The following is an 18936-nucleotide window of genomic DNA, read 5'->3' as shown; positions in this document are numbered from 1 at the left end:
ATTTTAAGGGACACATCGAATGGATAGAATTTAATTTTTTTTACATCTAATGTTTTTTATATATGTAGGTGATCTTGAGTTTTTTCAAGGTTAATGTATCTTTTTTTTAATACCTTCATGCTGTAGATCGTTGAATTCGTCCTTCAATCGACAACAATGTGGTGTTAAAGAAAATATGCATTGACCTTGATATTTAAGAAAAAAAGTTTTAAAAAATCAAATTGTGTCCGTCCGGTGCGTCCCATAAAATATTACACAATCCATTAAAACGTTTTCCGATATAACCAATGGTAATGAGTTATTTTAGTTGTTCTTATTGACTCACCCTGTACTTTCTGTCTCATCCTTGTAATAAAATCATTAAGAAATGAAAGAAAATCTAATGTTTACATCTGTCTTTACAAATTACTTCGAAATATGTTATTTTACATAAAGTTCCGCTGATGACCGATGTGGAATGTGAACGAAGGGTTCTATGCCGGTCACCGGTGACCGGCACAGGCGTGGATGGAAAATTGTACGGCGGTAATCAGTGATCGTCGTGCCACGTGTATGTAAAAGTTGATTGTCGGTCACCGGTGACCGACGCGACGATGAATGCGTTAAACGCACCGTACCGCCGAGTCTGTAGGTATACCCTTAGGAGGCTCGCGTGTGGTAACACCGGAAACGACGTGATCCGAATGAATTACTTCCCGTTGCATTTGAATTTTGCAAACAATAACGAAGATACTGCCTCGTATTGTTCACGCAAATCGCGATTAATCGTCGCGTTTCTTCCTAGCTTTTTCTTATTTTCTCGTCGTTCTTGTCGTCGGCCTTCAACTGTGAACCGGCGATAGTGTGCACGCCTGTTACTATATTAAATCGTAGTAACAAATGTATACACTTGATTCTCGGTAATTGAATGTCCTCGGTAGATAGTGGCAGCGGTGTATTTGATGCTTTTCGTGATACGTCGAGGGAGGACAATATTAAATTAAAAATTTTAAAAACCCCCGACACAAAAAAAAACGGTTTATTTATTTATTATATCCAGTTATTATTTTCCTCATCATCATCAGACCCTCAAGATTTGAGTCCAAACTCGAGGTACAATAACCGTGGCTGAGATTCCCTTCAGAAATTGTAAAGAAAGTTGAAGAACTTGAAAACTATTGAACAGATTTTCATCAAATATAGCTATTAACCTTCCTGGAAATGTACCCTCTAAAACGAAAAAAAAAAAACCGCATAAAAATCGGATCATTCGTTGATGAGCTACGGAGCCACATACAAAGACACAGGCGTCAAATTTATAACACCCCTCCTTTTTGCGTCGGGGGTTAAAAATGTATATTTGTAGCTCTCGTGTATGTTGTGTACATATACACGGTGGACAAGTGGTTTGATCAAAAAGTTTTTCTGTATGTTTTTAACCATCAGTGGAGACGTCATAAATAGAACTAGGTGTTTCTTAAGGGGTTACATATCTTTGAGCTGTTAAATAAGGGGGAAAATTGAAACATTTTTTGTGTATATGCAGAATTATTGTTTATTAAAAATTCAGCATATACATCTTATTATATGTTATTTCCTTAGTAATTTCGAAAAAAATTGAGCTATATATCTATCAACAGAAGAAAATGGCTGCCATTTAATTATAACCCTTTTCATCGAAATACCATCTGTGGTATCAGATCCAATATCTCTGTGGGCTTTTGTCTGAAACAAGTGTTTTTAATTTCATATTAAAGTAGACAAAAGGAACTAGTACATGTCGAAGCCAATTTTGAAAATATCAGTATTTTACAAAATGGCGGCTGTATGAACTTGAACTTGTAGTTTCCCACATAAAGTTTCAACTTGTTTGGTTACTAAAAACAGAAAAAATGTACGACTCCAAAAATTCGTTTTGTCAGGTACTCGATTTTAGTTTTGAGAATATTACCACAAAATTGGATCCGAATTTGCATTGTGACGCTTGTAAAAGTTTGTCGTTTGTTTTTAATATATTTATAAATGATGGAAACTTCTTGTTCATAATATATAAAAACATAACAGTTCTTAGTTTTATTTTTAGCATAATAGACCCCTTAATTCGTAAGACAAGTTTTTCGAATAATCGTAATTTTTATTTAAATTTTAATATACATAAAAAACCACACATTATACTATATTATTGTTAGAACTCTTGTTCATAGCGTTTTCACACATTCACATACAATAATGTCTGCAATCTGGTATTAAATAATATAGAATTCTGATCTTTGCGTTATGACGGGCATCGTTTGTTACTCATTCGATATTCAGCAGATCGATACGCGGTGAATTGTAACTGTCCGTTTACATTGTAATCGTATGACAAATCGTTGAACGTGAGTTCCTCGCGCAGTTTTGTATCGTGGACTGATCAAGGTTCCATAATATTTTTTTCATGTTCGAGCTATTATGCCAGGCCTCTCAATGGACAGTTAAATTTAGTTATTGATGTCACTTGCACGATTTTCTAACTATGTATGATATCGAGTTCGATCTACGAATAAGACTATTTCCATGCATGGTTGCATGGTTTAATACTGTGTATAAATTTTTGAGGTATCTCAGAAGTTGCATGGATTATAATTTATGCGACTGAACAGTCGGTCAACACTTTGACTGCCATTAGCACTCTCGAGCTGAAAATTAATATTCATGGTAGTACATTAAATAAAATAAATTGAGTCAGTATCAGAACATTAACATATCTGTTAGGACAATGAATAATTATCCCATTATTTTGGTGTCATCTCGGTTAATTTTTAATTGCATCAAACAAACTTTTACATTATTGTCGCCCGAGTTCTTAACTGTTCTAATACCATTTTTCAAAAAAAATGTAGTTAATTTACGTGCGTCTCATTGGTCCAACAAATACAAATTCACTATAAAACAAAGAAAATTCAACCGAGAAAACAAATATTCTTGTAACTTCTAACTCCGAAACTAGGCGAATCGGATCAAAATAAGAATTTAATCCATATTTGTTACATTCTCATGCAAACGAACATTTCGATTGTTCATATTTCGTCATCCTTGTCCTCCACACACATCCAATAACCCATCAATTGTGTTACGTACTTGTTTAGTGTTGACACATGTTGCCATTGAGACGAACGCGTGCGAACGTTATAATTTTCGTACGAATCTAAGATACGTAATCTGCAATTTCGTGTTTAAAATAAAAAAGTAAGCTTGAAAATTCAAATGTGTTTATTATTATTATTTTGTATGGTATCCATGTTTGGTATTTCATATACTTTAAATTATTATATTATCGAATCGATATTAGCGAATCGAATATTTTTCACTTTTTCGTTTTTCGTTTGCAAAAGATTGTTAAGTTTTTTTTATGTTTTTATTATTAATGTTCAAGTTAAATGTGTACTAATTACGAATTTATAATACATAATTAGGTTTCTAAACTTTAACTATTATTTTTTTACTATCAAACAGAAAATAATCCGATACGCCTCGGTGTAGCCTATTTTCATCTGGCGGGATCTCAGTAACTATGTTCACGTTTGGATACGAATATACATATGAATCGATGTGCCACGTGTATCTCGAGTATATTTTAATTCCTTTCAGATGATCGTTGAATTTTCCTTTCTTCGTGCTCCGTAAGAACATAGAAGCAAAAGGGATAAGATACCATTGTCAAAATAATACCAATAATCTTTAGATTTCTTAAATGAAATGACCTTGAAACAAAAAAAAAACATTTGTCTAACATTGTATGTATAAGCCTATTCGAATACTGTAACACGTACTAGTACGTCTTTCATATATCGTTTGAAATTGAGCGATAACATATCATAAAACATTATGAAAGTTATTAATTTGTTGGTTTCTACAAAGTATAACCTTATAAACCGATTTTTAAACCGAACAATTTAACATTTAGTATTTTTTTGTATTATTTAACCTCAAAAAAAAATATCTACTACTTATAAACACTGTATTTTTTTACAGTAAGGTATCGAAAGAATAATAAAACAAAAAAGGTGAAATAAAGAGCGACTTCTTGAAATCCTTTGTTGACGCAGCCAAGTCTCTAAAAATGACCCGCGTCACGCCAGGTGAAACGCGCAAAATAGCCCGCATAGAATGTGTTAATAAAAAAGAACGTTGCATTCATTTTCAAGTAGCTATTGATACTTCTCATGCAACGTAAGTAAATATCGATACTTTTGTTTCAATACAAGTTCCGAGTAAAAGTATCGACACCCTGACGGTATCGGTTAATCCCTACACTAGAGTAGCCGTTTTCGGTCGATCGTTTCGCGTAGCTTTCGAATTATCTATCGCTATCGTCCCATTGACTCCACGGCTGGTTCACATTCACACACCCACACACACACACGTCACGAATCCGCGTCACTTTATCGGTTACTCAAGGTCGCCGATCGACGGACTTAAAAAAAAGTTACGCTATCTATCCCGGTATCTCCGATCGCGTGGACATCGTCGATGAGGCATAGAACCAGAATAAAAGAGACAGCCGCTCGTGGGTTAAAACCGCGTAACCAACCCTCCTCCCCATCCTCTCTTGCACAACAAACCAAAACCAGAGGATCGTGAGAGATAGAACAGAAGAGGGTCGTGATATTAGCTGAAAAAGCAGGTGTTTCAGAAGACAGAAAGATAGGGATGCGCAACAATACCGTACCAAAACTACTAGGGACCCTCTGGAGACAATTGTCACAGAGCGGGGGATGGTCCCAGTCTTTCTACCTGCCACCATCGTAGTACAACTACCTCGATGGTGGCGTCGTATATCTGATTTATGCCAACTCCCCCCCCCCCCTGAAACTAGCTGTAGACCGACGCGTTCTCCAACCCCCTCTGATATCCTGCGTTCCATTGTGACGCTGAAAGTTAGAGAGAGAGAGAGATGGAGAGGTGCTTTCCTTGTGGAACCGGGTCCGACAAGGAGGGGCCACGTCTACAATATTCGCGCGACGCGATTTGGCTCTCCTTTCATTCAGGCCATTCACCATCGATATACACCGGCCAGGGAAGAAAGGAGAGAAGGTAACAAAAAAGAAAGAGAGAAAGAAGGGGGGTGGGGATGGGGGGAGAAGACACAGAAGGGGCCACAGGTATCGGTTACAAGTTGTTAAGGCCCGTTAAAAGGAAAGCTCCTCGGGGGCCTAGCCAGTGAACGGACGGATCCGCGGGTGGTATATTACTCCTGCGTCGGTTGATGGTTCCAAGAGAGGTATCATCCCACTGTGTTTTCCTTTTTTCACGCGTAATTCGTGTAGCCGATACTCTCCACAGCCGGCTTTTCAAAGAGACTGGGGTGGGATCCCTGTCTCTCGGACCTACGGTCGGCTAAAGTCAGGAAACTAATACCGATCCCCCTCTGGAAGGGGGGGGGGCAGGAGTGGCTATAATACCGTCACCTCCCCCACATCTGAAACCCCCTGGGGTGGTTCCAGTGTTACCGTACTTGAACTTGAATGGCACCTGTTCCAACGACGCCCGTTTCTTCCGGTCACGGGAAGGAAGGTATCGGTTGCAGAGCCACATTGACGATCTCGTATATACCGTCCACCGGGTTTTGGGGATGATCGTGGTACAGAGACGGTGACGTCACAGCTGCAGTCGTAATGCTTATATTACGGATATCGGGGCTGGAGAAGGCTGACGGGATGATATAGGACGTGGAGGGGCGCGAGGAGAGGTGTTGTCGTCGGTTGGAAATTGGTTTATTGGACTCTCTCTCTCTCTCCCTCCTCCGTCTGTGTTTGTGCTTGCGAGTTTATATGGCCGGGCGCTAACTTAGCGGTGTATTTATTAGGAGGGGCGGGAGGGTGCGCTTGTAACCTTATCCGAGAATCCTCCTGGTTTTTGGATGCTCGAGTGGCGCGGGGGATCGTGTTTCTTGGACGATTTTTTGGGCGAATATATTGGATATCGAGACTGTTTTTTTTTTGTTTCGATGTATCGATAAATAATTTACTATTTTTCTTTTTTTATTTTTTTGTCGAAGGGTTGCGTGGTTTCAATCGGAATTCTTGTATGCCTGAGTCTCTATTTGCACGGTGGGTGCGTACCGAGAATTGAAAAACAAACACAGCTACATATGTTGTATAGTACAGACTTGGGCAAGTTTTATGAATGAAATGGAAATAAGAAATAATTATTAATGAAAATGGGAAATAAGTATTTGAAGTAATTTATTCCGGATCTATATTTACAATACTGTTATTTGAAAAAATTAATAGTAATTTCAAATAATGGTTTATTTTTTTATTTTTGTATTTCAAGTTTGGCAAAATAAATAATACTCAAAATAATATGCGACGAAAAGATTTTATTTTAAGTGATCTTTACAGCAATTTGCTTTATGCAGAACCCGCTCCACAAAAAGCTCATTCGTAAGAGATTTTTTGCTTGAGTCCATCGTCCATCTATTATTGTCGCGAATGAAACTACATAATCGTTTTATTGGTGTGAAACATGGACGAGGGGTGTTACACTTCAGAAAAATATCAATAAATCAAATTCAGATCTAGTCACCTGATACACTTGCGAAGAACAATTTCACTATTATTTCTAAGAATTATTTCAAATGATTAGAATACAAAACAACATGTTATTTGAAAGAATATTTCAAATAATGTTGTTTCGGAAGTAATCACAGGCATGAAAATATTTATGAAATAAAATAATATGTTATTTGAAATGATATTTCAAATAATATCATTTGAGAAGTGCCCAGGTCTGAGTACAATATATTAAAGTTAAAACGGATTTGAAATTTTCCTCGAACTACTTAGTGTACGTTTTTTTTCGCAACCGTGTAGAAGTAAATAAAACGTGTTAAAAGACCATGTAAAAGTAAATAAAAAGTGTTAAAAAAATCATGTAAAATTTAATACTATAAACAAGTACCGTGTAAAGGGAAATTCAGGTGTATTTATTTAAAAATCTTGAATGTTGCTGGACGAAAAGAATGGATATTATTGAATATTGTCGGCAGTATTGATTAGATTGTGGATTTTATGTATTTATCGTAAATGTGCAAAACAGTATGCCAGTAAAAATGTTCGTAAAGATATTAGTAGATCATATTACTTTGGACCTAACGAAAGATTCACCCCTTATATGTACTGCGAACCACTCTCAAGCAGGAAGTTCGCTGTGTGCGATGTTCTTTGTTAATAATATGAAAAACCATTGGGTTGTTTGTATAAATTTTGTAAAATTTTACAACTGTAGTTATTACAGTAGAAACGTAGGATGGATACAAGGCAACGACAGATTCAAAAACCGTAATTGTAACCATGAATTGAATTAAAGAACGCCTAAAGGCGCCATTCGCAGTCAAGGGTTAACGAAGGAAACATTTTTTCCGATATAGCACAGTAGTATTTCGTCAGTATAGTTTAGTTTTTTGTTGTTGGACGGACACCTACATTCTCGGGAATAATATTCAGGACTTGTTGCATGATTATTCGTTCTTGTCGTTGAACAATTTTTTTGTTTATATTCTTCTAATCTTCCTATTTGTCTGACATTCAAGAAAGAACTAGGGTGGATGCACCAGTAAACGAACACGGTACCAGTGAATGAACATTATATATAAAAACAAGTAAATTAAATTATTAGTATGGACAAATGATTAAATATTGATTTTTTTTTCAATTCTTTCTTTCATATTCAAACCGTTCTCGCGCTATTGGCTAGAAATGTTCATTTACTTAATATTGTTAATTTACTGGTGAAATCTGTATTCTTTCTGTTTAATTGAACTAAGTACATTCTTCCAATTTTTCAAATTGAAATCTATACTCTATAAGAATGACCTAGATATTTAAAAATCCCATTTTCACGTCCCAAATATTCATTAATATTATCTTTCAATATTCGACCGTAATTGTTGCAAAATCTCTTAAGTGTCTATTCCTTGATGCGCTTACCCTGTATGCAAAAAAAGATGTTTGTTTTTTTCTTTTGATGGAAATAATTCAGGTCGAAAAGGGTTAACAACGATTATAATTTGTCCGTCGTTGGTATACACAGCATCGGCGTTAATCGATGTAAATAACACCGCGTAATGATTCATTACCACGCTCTCTCGCGGGTTACAAACCCCGACGAACGAAAAAAAAAAAATAGAAAAGAAGTTATCTCGTCAAACAGAACGTTATCTAAGAAATAAATACATATCTAATCTGCCTGAGATTTGTTAGCAGGATGAATATTACGCCTGACGGGGGAGGTACACGGTAATGACTAACGTTCTTTCGGTTACCGTTTCCGAACCGCTACGACCGGATCCTACGTGTCTCCACTATATTCGGCGTCGCAATGTAATGGTTAGGAAACGCGTACGAAGAGACCTCGGAAACACACGAAACACGCTCCACGCGGTTAGAAAGCTGCCGGTGCTCGCGGGCCCGTAGTATAAAATTGATTAATTCCCGCTGGATGGTATAATATTATGATCGCGATAAATTAAAGTGGAAACGAACCGTTCTTTTTTCTTCTTCTTTCTGTCTCTTTTCCTCGCTCGACCACGGTGAAGAGTTGCACAGTGGGAAAGCGTGCGCCGTCCCGCTAATAAAGACGGTGTGTTGCGCAAACAACTTTTTGCATAATACGATGTATCGCGCGCGAGCGCGTTCCTGTACAACTTGTATTCGGATTTCCACGTGTATTATAGTAGAGTACGCTATGTTGTAACGTCTCGACTGTTCTCGGCGGGCATGCGCGCGCTGCTCCGTTCGTTGCGTACTTTTCGAATTTTCACAATCCCCCCACTGCAGAAACCGACTGAGATTTCCGAAACTTCCACGGGTTTCGTCCATTGTGCGCTGTACACAATCTTCGTTCGCGATCGTATTTACGATCGTCTTGCTATACTGCCTTTCTGTTTGGTTTTTTTTCTTCGTTCTGCTTTTTTTTTTTTGTATTAACAGGGGAGTTACGTCATTGCGCTCCGAAACCTGTTAACACGTTGAGTGCCGTGGGGGTCACCGGTGACCCCCACTCTAGGGAGTATACTTTTCGATATTATTAATATTGAACTATAAATCGGTAAACTTCTACAAACTAAATACCAAAAGTATGATAACATAGTTGACTTCAATAATTTGATATAACATTTTATTCTTCTACACTCTGTGTAACGAAAGTTTCACTTCGACGCTGTGGCTGAAATTTACGAAAATCCTGCGGCATTCAACGTTTTAATCGTGATACACACACTGTACGATAATTACGCAAGGATTCGCGAGGGGAAATTGTCGGTTTTCTCGGGCTTTAAGGAGCCAGAACTGAGGTAAATGTTTGAAAAAATGAATTTTTTTTGTTTACATTCCGCAAGATAGATACATTTCGAGAATAGTTTTGATCATGTTTCAGAGTGAAATTCGAAGAATTAACAGAGATACGGCGGTGAAACGGTATCTACGATTCGCCATTTAAAGTGTCAAACTTTAAACGCTTTTTTTTTTAAACCGACAATTCTCAACCACCTTGACAGTAAATCAAAAAGTCTGCTGATCCAATTGACACGATCAGGATCCCGTTTTCGACAGAAAATCTGTTCTTTTTGCATTACGTAGTCGTTTGTTGATTAACAAAATTGATTCAATTCTATTTGACTTCTTATACACGAGAAATTCGTAAAATTTTCACATATTTTTCAGATGTCCACCATTTTGTTGTTTTTCAATATTTTTATATTCTCCTACGTATTGCAATAACTATCCACATAATGTTTCTGAATATTTTTGGTTGTTTTTTTGGAGTTCAGACGAATCGTATGGCCAATTTTCTGTCAACGCCACAGCATCGATTTGTTAGTGGCGTCCATTTAAAAAAATAGCGTATGCTATCCTTAGCAGCAATAAATCGTCTAAAAATTTTGTTTATACAGGGTGAGGCACTTAAAACAGGCCACCGGAATATCTTGGCTGTTACTGGTAATAAGACAAAATGTGTCAGACTATACTTGCATGGTATCGAGGAGCACATAATTTGATGTGAATAGTTGTTTGATAGGAGGATGCATAGAGGTCATACGAAGGTCAACTTCGTTTTTGTAAATGGAAAGACATGTTGTTTTACGTATCATTTAGTAGAGCGTTTTAAGACGCATACAATGACTTATTTATGAAGGTACTTGACAAAAAAAAAACATGTCTCCATTTAGAAAAACGAAGTCTACCTCATATGATCTCTACGCGTCCACCTGTCAAAGAACTATTCAGATCAAATTATCTGCTTCTCGATTCCATGCAAGTTTGGTCTGACACATTGTTTTCTGTCACCAGTAACAGCCGAGATATTCAGGTGCCTGTTTTCGGTACCTCACCCTATATGTTCATCAATAACTATAGTTTATGTACAGTAAAACCGAAGATCATTTAATTGTACTGTATGTTTTAAAAAACAACCCAAAAGTATCTGTATTTTTTTTGTTAGACCTTCACCATGTTCTGATCCCTTAAAGTTCATCCTTTCTCAGGGGGTGGGGGAAACGTAATTTCCCTTTGAATGTGTTTTCCTTCGCCGTGTGTACTAACGAGCCTAATTCAATTAGAACCGACGCTTTCGGCTGACGTTTCCTATCATTCGAGGGGGGTGAACTCGACCCTTGCTCTCGCCTCTTTTGACAATATCGTGTGTCCGGTGTAAGGCGAGACACGGCCGATGTCGCGCGAGCAAATATAAAATGAAGGAGGTGGGGAAGGGGGGTGCTAACGGGGTTGAATTGCGTCGAGGTACGCGAAGTAGGAAATGATGTTTCGAACAGTGAATTGTGTGTATCAGGTATTCTCTGTGTTGTATCTATTTATAGAATAACAAAGGGGAAAGTGGCTTCTTTGTATATCGGAACGAAATGAATTGTTTCGAGATAATTCTTCGTTTACATGAATTATTGCAAACAAGATAACGAATGCCCTCGAACTTTAAACGGGGTGATCAATCGTTATTTCACAGATTTGTATATTATTAAGACAATTATTGTATACATTTTTCTTTTGTTCAAATGATTAAATACCTTGTGGAAATGCGATTAAATATTTTAATAGTTAATTAACGTAGCAATGATTATTGGGTTGAATAATATTAATTTCAATTGAAATGTAAAGTTGCAAAAAAATTCAGTTCAGTTCTCATCGATTAAATTCACTTGCAACTCGGTTAATTAACTCGAAACTCGAAGCATCGATATGGAATAATTTTCTCTGAGTGAAGTCTGTACATTACATGGTACGTTCAATGAAAAAGAAAACGGGATATTGTTCGATTTATAGTTTGCAGTCATGTGTTTGAGAATCTTCCTTGCTTCACTAAAATGTGCTTTCAATGGTATCGGTGGTTATTATCTTGTATTAGATAAATTCGATGGGTTTATCTTCTAACTGTACCATAATCGTTCGTTTATTGTTTCCTGACATTTGGTTCGGTGTAATCATCCCGTTGCATACGCGCGGCCATTTTACAGTGGTACGACTGTAGAACAATTAAAAACCTAGTTTTATCATATTACTCACGCGCGATGACTCATTACTACCTTGATGGTAGCAAGTTAATCTCGTCGGTGTACGCGTGCATCCGTAACACAAATTAACGGGTTTCGCGTACGATGATATTGTTCCAACGGATTACATGCAGTATTAATGTGTAAAATGTGTTTTATTATTATGCCCTCAAGGTAATTGCCTAAAAAAATGCTTGAAATCGAGAATTGATTCCATTTCGAAATGAAAATTATTAAGTAATCGGTCGTTCACCCTCGTTTCCGATTTACGTAAAATCTATGAAATTCATTGTTAAATTGTCAACGTCGGCCGGTATTTATAAATATTGAACTTTGAATGACCTTACACAGCCTTCTTATTCAAGTTATTGAATTCGTTTATACGTAAACTGTATGTCGAAATGAAAAAAAAAGCGTAACATGAGAATGACCTTAAAGTCTCGAAAACGAATGGATTTGGTGCAAAATTATGTGGATCAAAGAATGTTCAGTTTAAATATAGCGCGAAAGACTTTTTTGAATAAAAACGAAAGAAAATAAAATTGGTTACCATGTACAGTGATATTAGTATAAATTAATGGATTAATACAGTTTCAATTTGATTTACATTATTTTTAAGATTCTTTATCAAGCATTAAGATACGTGGCTTATCACTGTAATCGTTGTCCAGTAGTTTTTTTTTAAAAGAATTGTTAGCGATAACGTATAATCCTGCTTCAGTATTTCATTCACAATAAGACAAGAGGTGTGATAAACTATAGACACGATAAAATACTGAAGTCACAGTTAAATTTTCTTGACGTATTTTTAGACAATAGTTCGCTCACCAAGAAGGATACTTATCGTGAAGTTTGAACTTTTAGTAATGTCTATTTATTTCAAAAGAAAGGAATGAAATAAATGAAATACATTAATTTTCTTTTATAATGCATTATCATTTTTTATTAATGTTAAATTCATATTGATATATAAAGGACCACACAAAAATTAAAATATTTCTTATCTGTGAAGATTTGTGTTTTAGTTTTGTATTTCAAAGACTATTTTACCACTATTTCTTTCTATTAACTGTTTATTGAAGTTTAATTACATTTAAATTACAATTGAGCACTGTACGAGTATGATTCATACATATAAACTCATTTAAAATTGATTTGAACAGGCTCAATTTATCAAATATAACCTCTTTTTTACTATTACTTTATCGGGATTTTTGTTTCTAATATCACCTCCCAGTATTTCTTTATAAATAAAAAAATAATTTCTTAATTATTAATTTAACGATTAGAATTTTATTGTATTACGATTAAGATTGAACTGACGCTGTTATAAAAACTCTAATCTCAAATAATCCGGTAAAACAGAAATTAAATAGAAATCTATTATTTCAGTGAATGGTTTCGCTGAAAAAACAAAAAATAGAAAACAGACTAACTTGAGTTTTATTGTAGTTTTCATTTCAATGTGTGCTCTATTCAGTTGCATCAACCGTAAATGCGTAAAATCCACAGTCTAATAATCACAATGCACGTGATAAACACATTTACGTGTAATTCATGTAATACTGCGTAAACGCAAGCGAAAGTGCTGAGATAAGTCGACGCAAAAATTACTAAGCCGTTGGGTGAAGGGTTAACACCCACGAGGGCAGCTACAAAATACGGATCTCCCCGTATATCGCGTTCCTCGGAACGATCCGAGCGAAGATATAGATGAGAATTTCGAACGAAAAACGGGCGAGCCTCGATACAGACACCCAGTAGGTACTATCTTCAGCGGGCGTCACGTAACAGGTTTTGAATTTCGTCCCGGTACACATGTAGACATTCAGCCACCCTCGGGTGTACCTGTAAACGCGCGCGTCCACTACGTCCGTGCCCTAGAAAGAGAGAGGCTCACAGTCAGTCAGTAAAAAGAGTAGCGAGAGTGAGTGAGTGAGAAAGAAAGAGAGAGAGAGAGAGAGAGTCGGCCGACCGGCCAACCGACCAACACGACACGACACAATGGCGGAGAGTCTTTCGGAGTAGGCAGGCAGGCAGGCGGGCAGGCCAAGCAACGTGAGTCAGCCTTGTGGTAGGGAGTAGCGAGGTTAGTGCATTCCCCCTTAGTCCTTTTACCCACACTACGTTGGGATCACGAGAGCGCGCCGCCGTTGTTGTTTTCCTCCGAGAAACCCGGGCCACGGGGCGAATAACTCGTACTCTCTGAGGCTCACCAGTGTCAGTGCAGCGATCGCGTCGAAGGTGGTAGGACGCGCCAAAGAAACGTGGGTAACATCTCTGTGTGTTTCTCTCTCTTACTCATCCTCTCCTCCGCTCCACCCCTACACACACCGTTGTCTACTTTTCCCTCCGTTCTTCCCCTTTGTTTACCGTCTCGCTCGTTCGCTCGAACGCGAGATAAGAACGCGTGATGCACACAGTGCACGTTCGATCCTTCTCCCACGTTCAACTTAGCGCCTAGCACTCTCTTCATCTTTCCTTTCCTTCCGTTTCGTTTCCTCGTCGTCGTCCGTCGTCGTCGTCGTTTTTCAATATATGCAGAGACTTGCGAGACGCGATCGGGGTAGCAGAGAAACACATACTCCGGTGCTTGCTTGTTCCCTCCTCCTCGTCGACACACCGTGTGCCTGCCCGGCTCGACGTGGTGCGTGATTTCCAATCGATACGCGAGGAGGATCGACCTTGTCTCACCTCACCTCACCTCGAAACTTTCCTATCGTGTTCTCGCCTCACGTCCGTTTGTTTCTTTTCGCGAGTGCGTCTCCGACGTGCGTGAGCCTTCCATCGTCGTGTTGTGTGTCGCCGCTGCGCGTCTGTATAATGTGTATGTGTGTGTGTGTGGGTTCATGTGTGCGCGCGCCCGTCCGTGCTTCTCCGACTGTAATTCTCCTGTCGGTGGCGGCGAAGGCGGTGGTGGTGGTGGTGGTGGCGGCGGTGGTGGCGGTGGCGGCAACTAAGTGCCTGTTGACTACTCGTTAGTCGCCCCTGGAGTCTTCGTCGGTACTGCCACGGAAGTGAGAGCCGGCCTCAAAGCGCGAACGTTTTTCTTGCCCGCTTTGAAGGAAGAAACGCGCGGCGGTGATTTCTTGAATAGGTTATGTCGCGCGTGCCGATCATCTCCGCTCGCGCTACTCGTTACGCAGTGGCACACACGTGAATCGCGACGGAACCGTGTGTGTATATATATATGTGTGTGTATGCTGGTGTGTGTTGCGTGGTGTATACACGCGGCCGTGCGCGGCTGGTTTTTTTCTTCTTCTTAAAAGATGACTCCTGTCAGGCCTGAAGGTCGAGGTGATATTCGACACGCGAGATTTCGACGCCTCGTTTCTTTGTGATTCTCCACTCTGTAAACGGGATTGAATCGTTGTTCTCGCGAGTGAGTGCCGTGGAACTGTGAATACCCCGGCGGTGCACACGGCTGGCGAGCGACGGTATATCGATTCTGTTTGCGCAATTATCGGCCAGTTTCCTAAACCGCTAACGCACGAGGTTCGTTGGCTTCTTTACTCTTGCGCGGTGTACGTACATGCCCGTTCAGGAACATTCTCCCGCGTATACCGTCACGTTAATGGGGCCTAATCACTGAGAAATCTAGTACTATAACCAGAAGAATTTTTCGTTGCTCCGACACATCGATACATTGTTCAATTTAAGAGTTCTATCAGTTTGCTGTTTTACAAACCATTAACACTGTGTAAAAATCTGGATACAATTTTTTGCCGAACTAAAGAAAAGTGAGTTGTAGTGGACAAAAATTTATTCAAGTAGGTACTAGGATTTCGTGTACTTTTATTCCATTTTATTGCAACCGAATTGAACCTGCCTGTTTCAAGTGTATGGAAACTTGCGATTATACGATATACTGAATTTCATGTAGTTTAATATATTTTGAATCTGTCGTTACTAAAGTAACTAGCAGCAGTAGGTTAATTTATGTTTTCTTCAATGCTTTGACATGAATTGTTGCAGACGGAAAAAATTATTTCATGACACGTGTTTCGGATGAAAATATCTCTTAATTCTATGAAATACGTGCATTGTTAACTGTATTGAAAACTTGAAAATTTGTATAAAACATTTGCATATTTTTCGTAGATATTAGAATATTACTTTTTTAAAACGGGAGTTCCGTATTCACGTGTAAGAAAAAAATTTTAAACGAGTAATTTACGCGGAATGCAATCAACAGTTGTTTCATAAGCTTCCCGAGTATTTTGTAACAGCATGCGTAAAATCTGATTATACAAATTAAATGCTTTCCATCGCGTGTCCTTGTTCGACGGTGTCAACCCAGCTATTGAGAATTCGAATATTGAAATTTTATCCTTGTTATATATACACATAAACATATAATTTACATATATTTTGTAGTAGATGTCCATTCGGGAGTAATTTTATTAATACATTCTAACGATCAAACGTGATTCAAATTTTTGTACTTAAACAGTGAACCTGTCGTTTGGTCATTAATCATGTCGGTTTTCTTAGACGTATTTGTATGAATGTACCTGGTGTTTCTGTAATTAGAACGGAATCGATAATTACTTTAGTAATTATATTTATGACTTCATGCTCGGACGAAAATTAGATTTCGAACTCGACCAAATGATTAAATTCCTGTTTCGAGTAAAGAAAAGATACTTGAGTACTTGATTTTTGTTAAGTGAATCCTTTAGGTTGGATTATTACCAAAACAGTAGAATACAAAAAGTACTTTCAGAAATCACTATTTTCCAGTAATTAAAAATTTTGTTATTCAAGTTTATACACTATTCACGAGTACTCTAGTTTTCAAATTACTCACGAATGCTTGAATATTAAGTTATGAATGCTAAAATTTTCACAGTACCTGCAAGTACTCAAACTTTCGATACAATTGCAAGCACATCAATTTTGCAAGGCACTCGAAAGTACTCGGATATACAAAATCCATCAAATGATCCCAATGCATGGAATACCCATAGAATTGCTCGACGAGGCAAGCCAGTAAATTTCTATAGAAAAATTGAGTTCGAAATCTGTTTTTCGCGCGTCTGCGTTCGCCGTATGGCGGGTATATACTTCGCGCAACCGAAAAGGATTAAGGCTGTGTTAATGGAGGACCTGCCATTGACAGCCTTAATCGACTGTATAACACGGGAAGCGAAGCAGCCCCGCCGCGAGCGCAAAAGGGACAGAAAGGGAATCCCGTTAAGAGCGACGTGCAATAAACGAGACAAGTTGCTCGTGAAAATCGTATTCTCGCCCTGAAACACAACCGAACTACTACCACTCTCCATCTGGTTGGTAACCGTTCCGAAACACGTTCTTGTTGTCCAGGACATTGACTAGAGGTACAAGGCAATTAAGAAAGAAGAGAAGAGTGTCCGCCTAAGAGGAGAATTTTCGGAGGAGGATGCTCGGCAGTTGGGGCTGGGAAGAAGAATTGGAGTTGGGAGAGGGAACAGCAGCAACCCTGTCGCAAGATAGACAAAGACGAGAGAGCCCAGACTCGACGCATCCTGTCCCCGACAGCCGGGTGCTGAGGTATGCACCCAGCCGGTGTCACCACCCTCCCAGCTTCAACTCGCCACATTTCAGCACACAGCCTCCTCTCGACTGTACGGACTGTGAGTATATATTGTCTTGATATACACGTTAACGTACCTGAAACGCATGTTTCTTCGACGAAATAAAATATCTATTGGGTTCATAGACATAGAAATATAAACTGCACGTCTCCCTGAAACGGGTGTCCCAAGTCGATAAAAAGGTAGATAGCTTTCGGAGAAATTGGCATCTCTTTTTAAATCTAAGTAGTGGGAGTGGATGAGGTTCTGGGGATCTGGATTTTGAGTCGTTGACTGAGTTATATTAGAAAGAGATAGCATGTCCACCGAAAATAACCCATCTCTTTCTAAAGGTGGGACGCCGGACCAGCCTGACGCACAGTCTACATGTATTTCTATATCTTATGATGGGGTTCACCAAAATGTCATATGCGATGCCTGCAGCATCATTATATCCTCAGATCAAAAAGTTGTAAAAAACGACCTTTACTATTTTCTTCGTGTTTTGGAGCAATTGTAACTTTTTCAAATTTTTTTTACACATCATTTAGTAAACTAATGTCTCTAACTTCACACGAGAACTTAAGTCATTTGGACCAATTTTAAAAAAGTTGTTCCGTTTTAAAGGGTGTACGAATACTTTCAACCACTGTAGCATAATTGCTCGAAGGTACACCTTCTCGTCGTTCATTTCCAGAACAAGGTCGATTGAAAAAAATTTAACACCAATCTTAATGATGTTCTTTGTAAAGAACGTGTCGAAGTGTGAACTTTCAAAATGTGTATGTAGTTTATTAATTAGGAGCAGTGTTTTTTTTTTCTTTTACTGAAATCGGAGAACAAAACTGAGCCGTGTATCTACACGAATTATTATATTGACGATACTCGAATAATCGTTATTTGAATGTTTTCGTTTGGTTTTTCGTTGCGAGTAGTTTAGACTTTTGTTGGGGTACTCGGACTATTCATGCATTTTTTGTTGGGAGATACTCGAATATTACGAATTATTAAGTTATTGGAGCAATTCTAACGATATTCGGTTTCTCAGGGTGTCTGAAGATCTCGAATTAATTTTTGTTCGAGTTTACTAGAAGGACTTGATTACTCGATTTTTTTTAAGCGTTTGAAATATTTTTTTTCTCTGAAATAGGAGGACTCGATTCTTTCAAGGCATTTTATACTTAATACTTAAGGTACATTAGAAATACTCAATTTTTCAAAGTACTCGATACTGATACATCCAAAATAAACATTTCACAGTGTACTCGGAAGTATTCAAGTTTTTAAGATACTCCTAAGTATCCAAATCATTCATCTTCTCGAGATAATTGAAGAATGTTTCGGTATTTGTTTATTTTCTTTGTATGTAAAGTATTCTCTTGTTACCTTGCAAAGGAAGTAAAATACTCTACCGAATTCATTAGAACGCTCATTCGTTTCATTTGGCTTGAATTTCAGGGAATTCGAAATGTATCAAGTCTGTTACTTCAACCCTGTTCTGTTACTCATTCCGTATTCCTTTCAATTAGCACGTAGAAACTAGACGGCTAACTAAACCGCAACTTCTGTGGTGTGAAAAAGGAGTCGTTAAGTACTCTCCCTTTTTTGTTTGTTGGTTTTGTGGTACAGTGACTCACAACTTTGTTTGAATAACGCAAATGTGCTCCACTCCTCGTTTAACTTACGTACGGCCTTGTTGGCGAAAAGTAGCATGGAAACTGTTTAAAGTTTACTTTGGTGAACTTAAAAAACACCTATTTTTCTTTAATAAATAAATTTGTATAACTCACATGAGATAGTAAGTGATTTATAAACAAATTCGAAATGTTTTTCAGTGTTCCTTTGTGTTATTAG

The 18936-nt window shown here is 38.0% G+C and overlaps 1 protein-coding gene across 10 annotated transcripts in view; it reads left to right on the top strand.

Moving 5' to 3' along the window:
* The window catches only part of LOC107186170 (putative transcription factor capicua), a 90740-nt gene that overhangs the window by 57004 nt on the left and 14800 nt on the right, over positions 1 to 18936 (top strand). For 9 of the 10 annotated variants that reach the window (XM_015573988.1, XM_015573990.1, XM_015573991.1 and 6 more), the window contains one exon: positions 16853 to 17142. The gene's annotated coding sequence lies outside the window, so the exon portion shown is untranslated. Of the gene's footprint in view, positions 1 to 13566; positions 13617 to 16852; positions 17143 to 18936 lie in introns of those variants that run through there. The other variant, XM_015573987.1, reaches the window with a different exon arrangement.

This window comes from Dufourea novaeangliae, unplaced genomic scaffold (assembly GCF_001272555.1).
Source record: "Dufourea novaeangliae isolate 0120121106 unplaced genomic scaffold, ASM127255v1 scaffold76, whole genome shotgun sequence".
Lineage (NCBI taxonomy): Eukaryota > Metazoa > Arthropoda > Insecta > Hymenoptera > Halictidae > Dufourea > Dufourea novaeangliae.
Note: the sequence above shows the minus strand (reverse complement) of the source record. Positions and strands in the feature narration are given on the sequence as shown.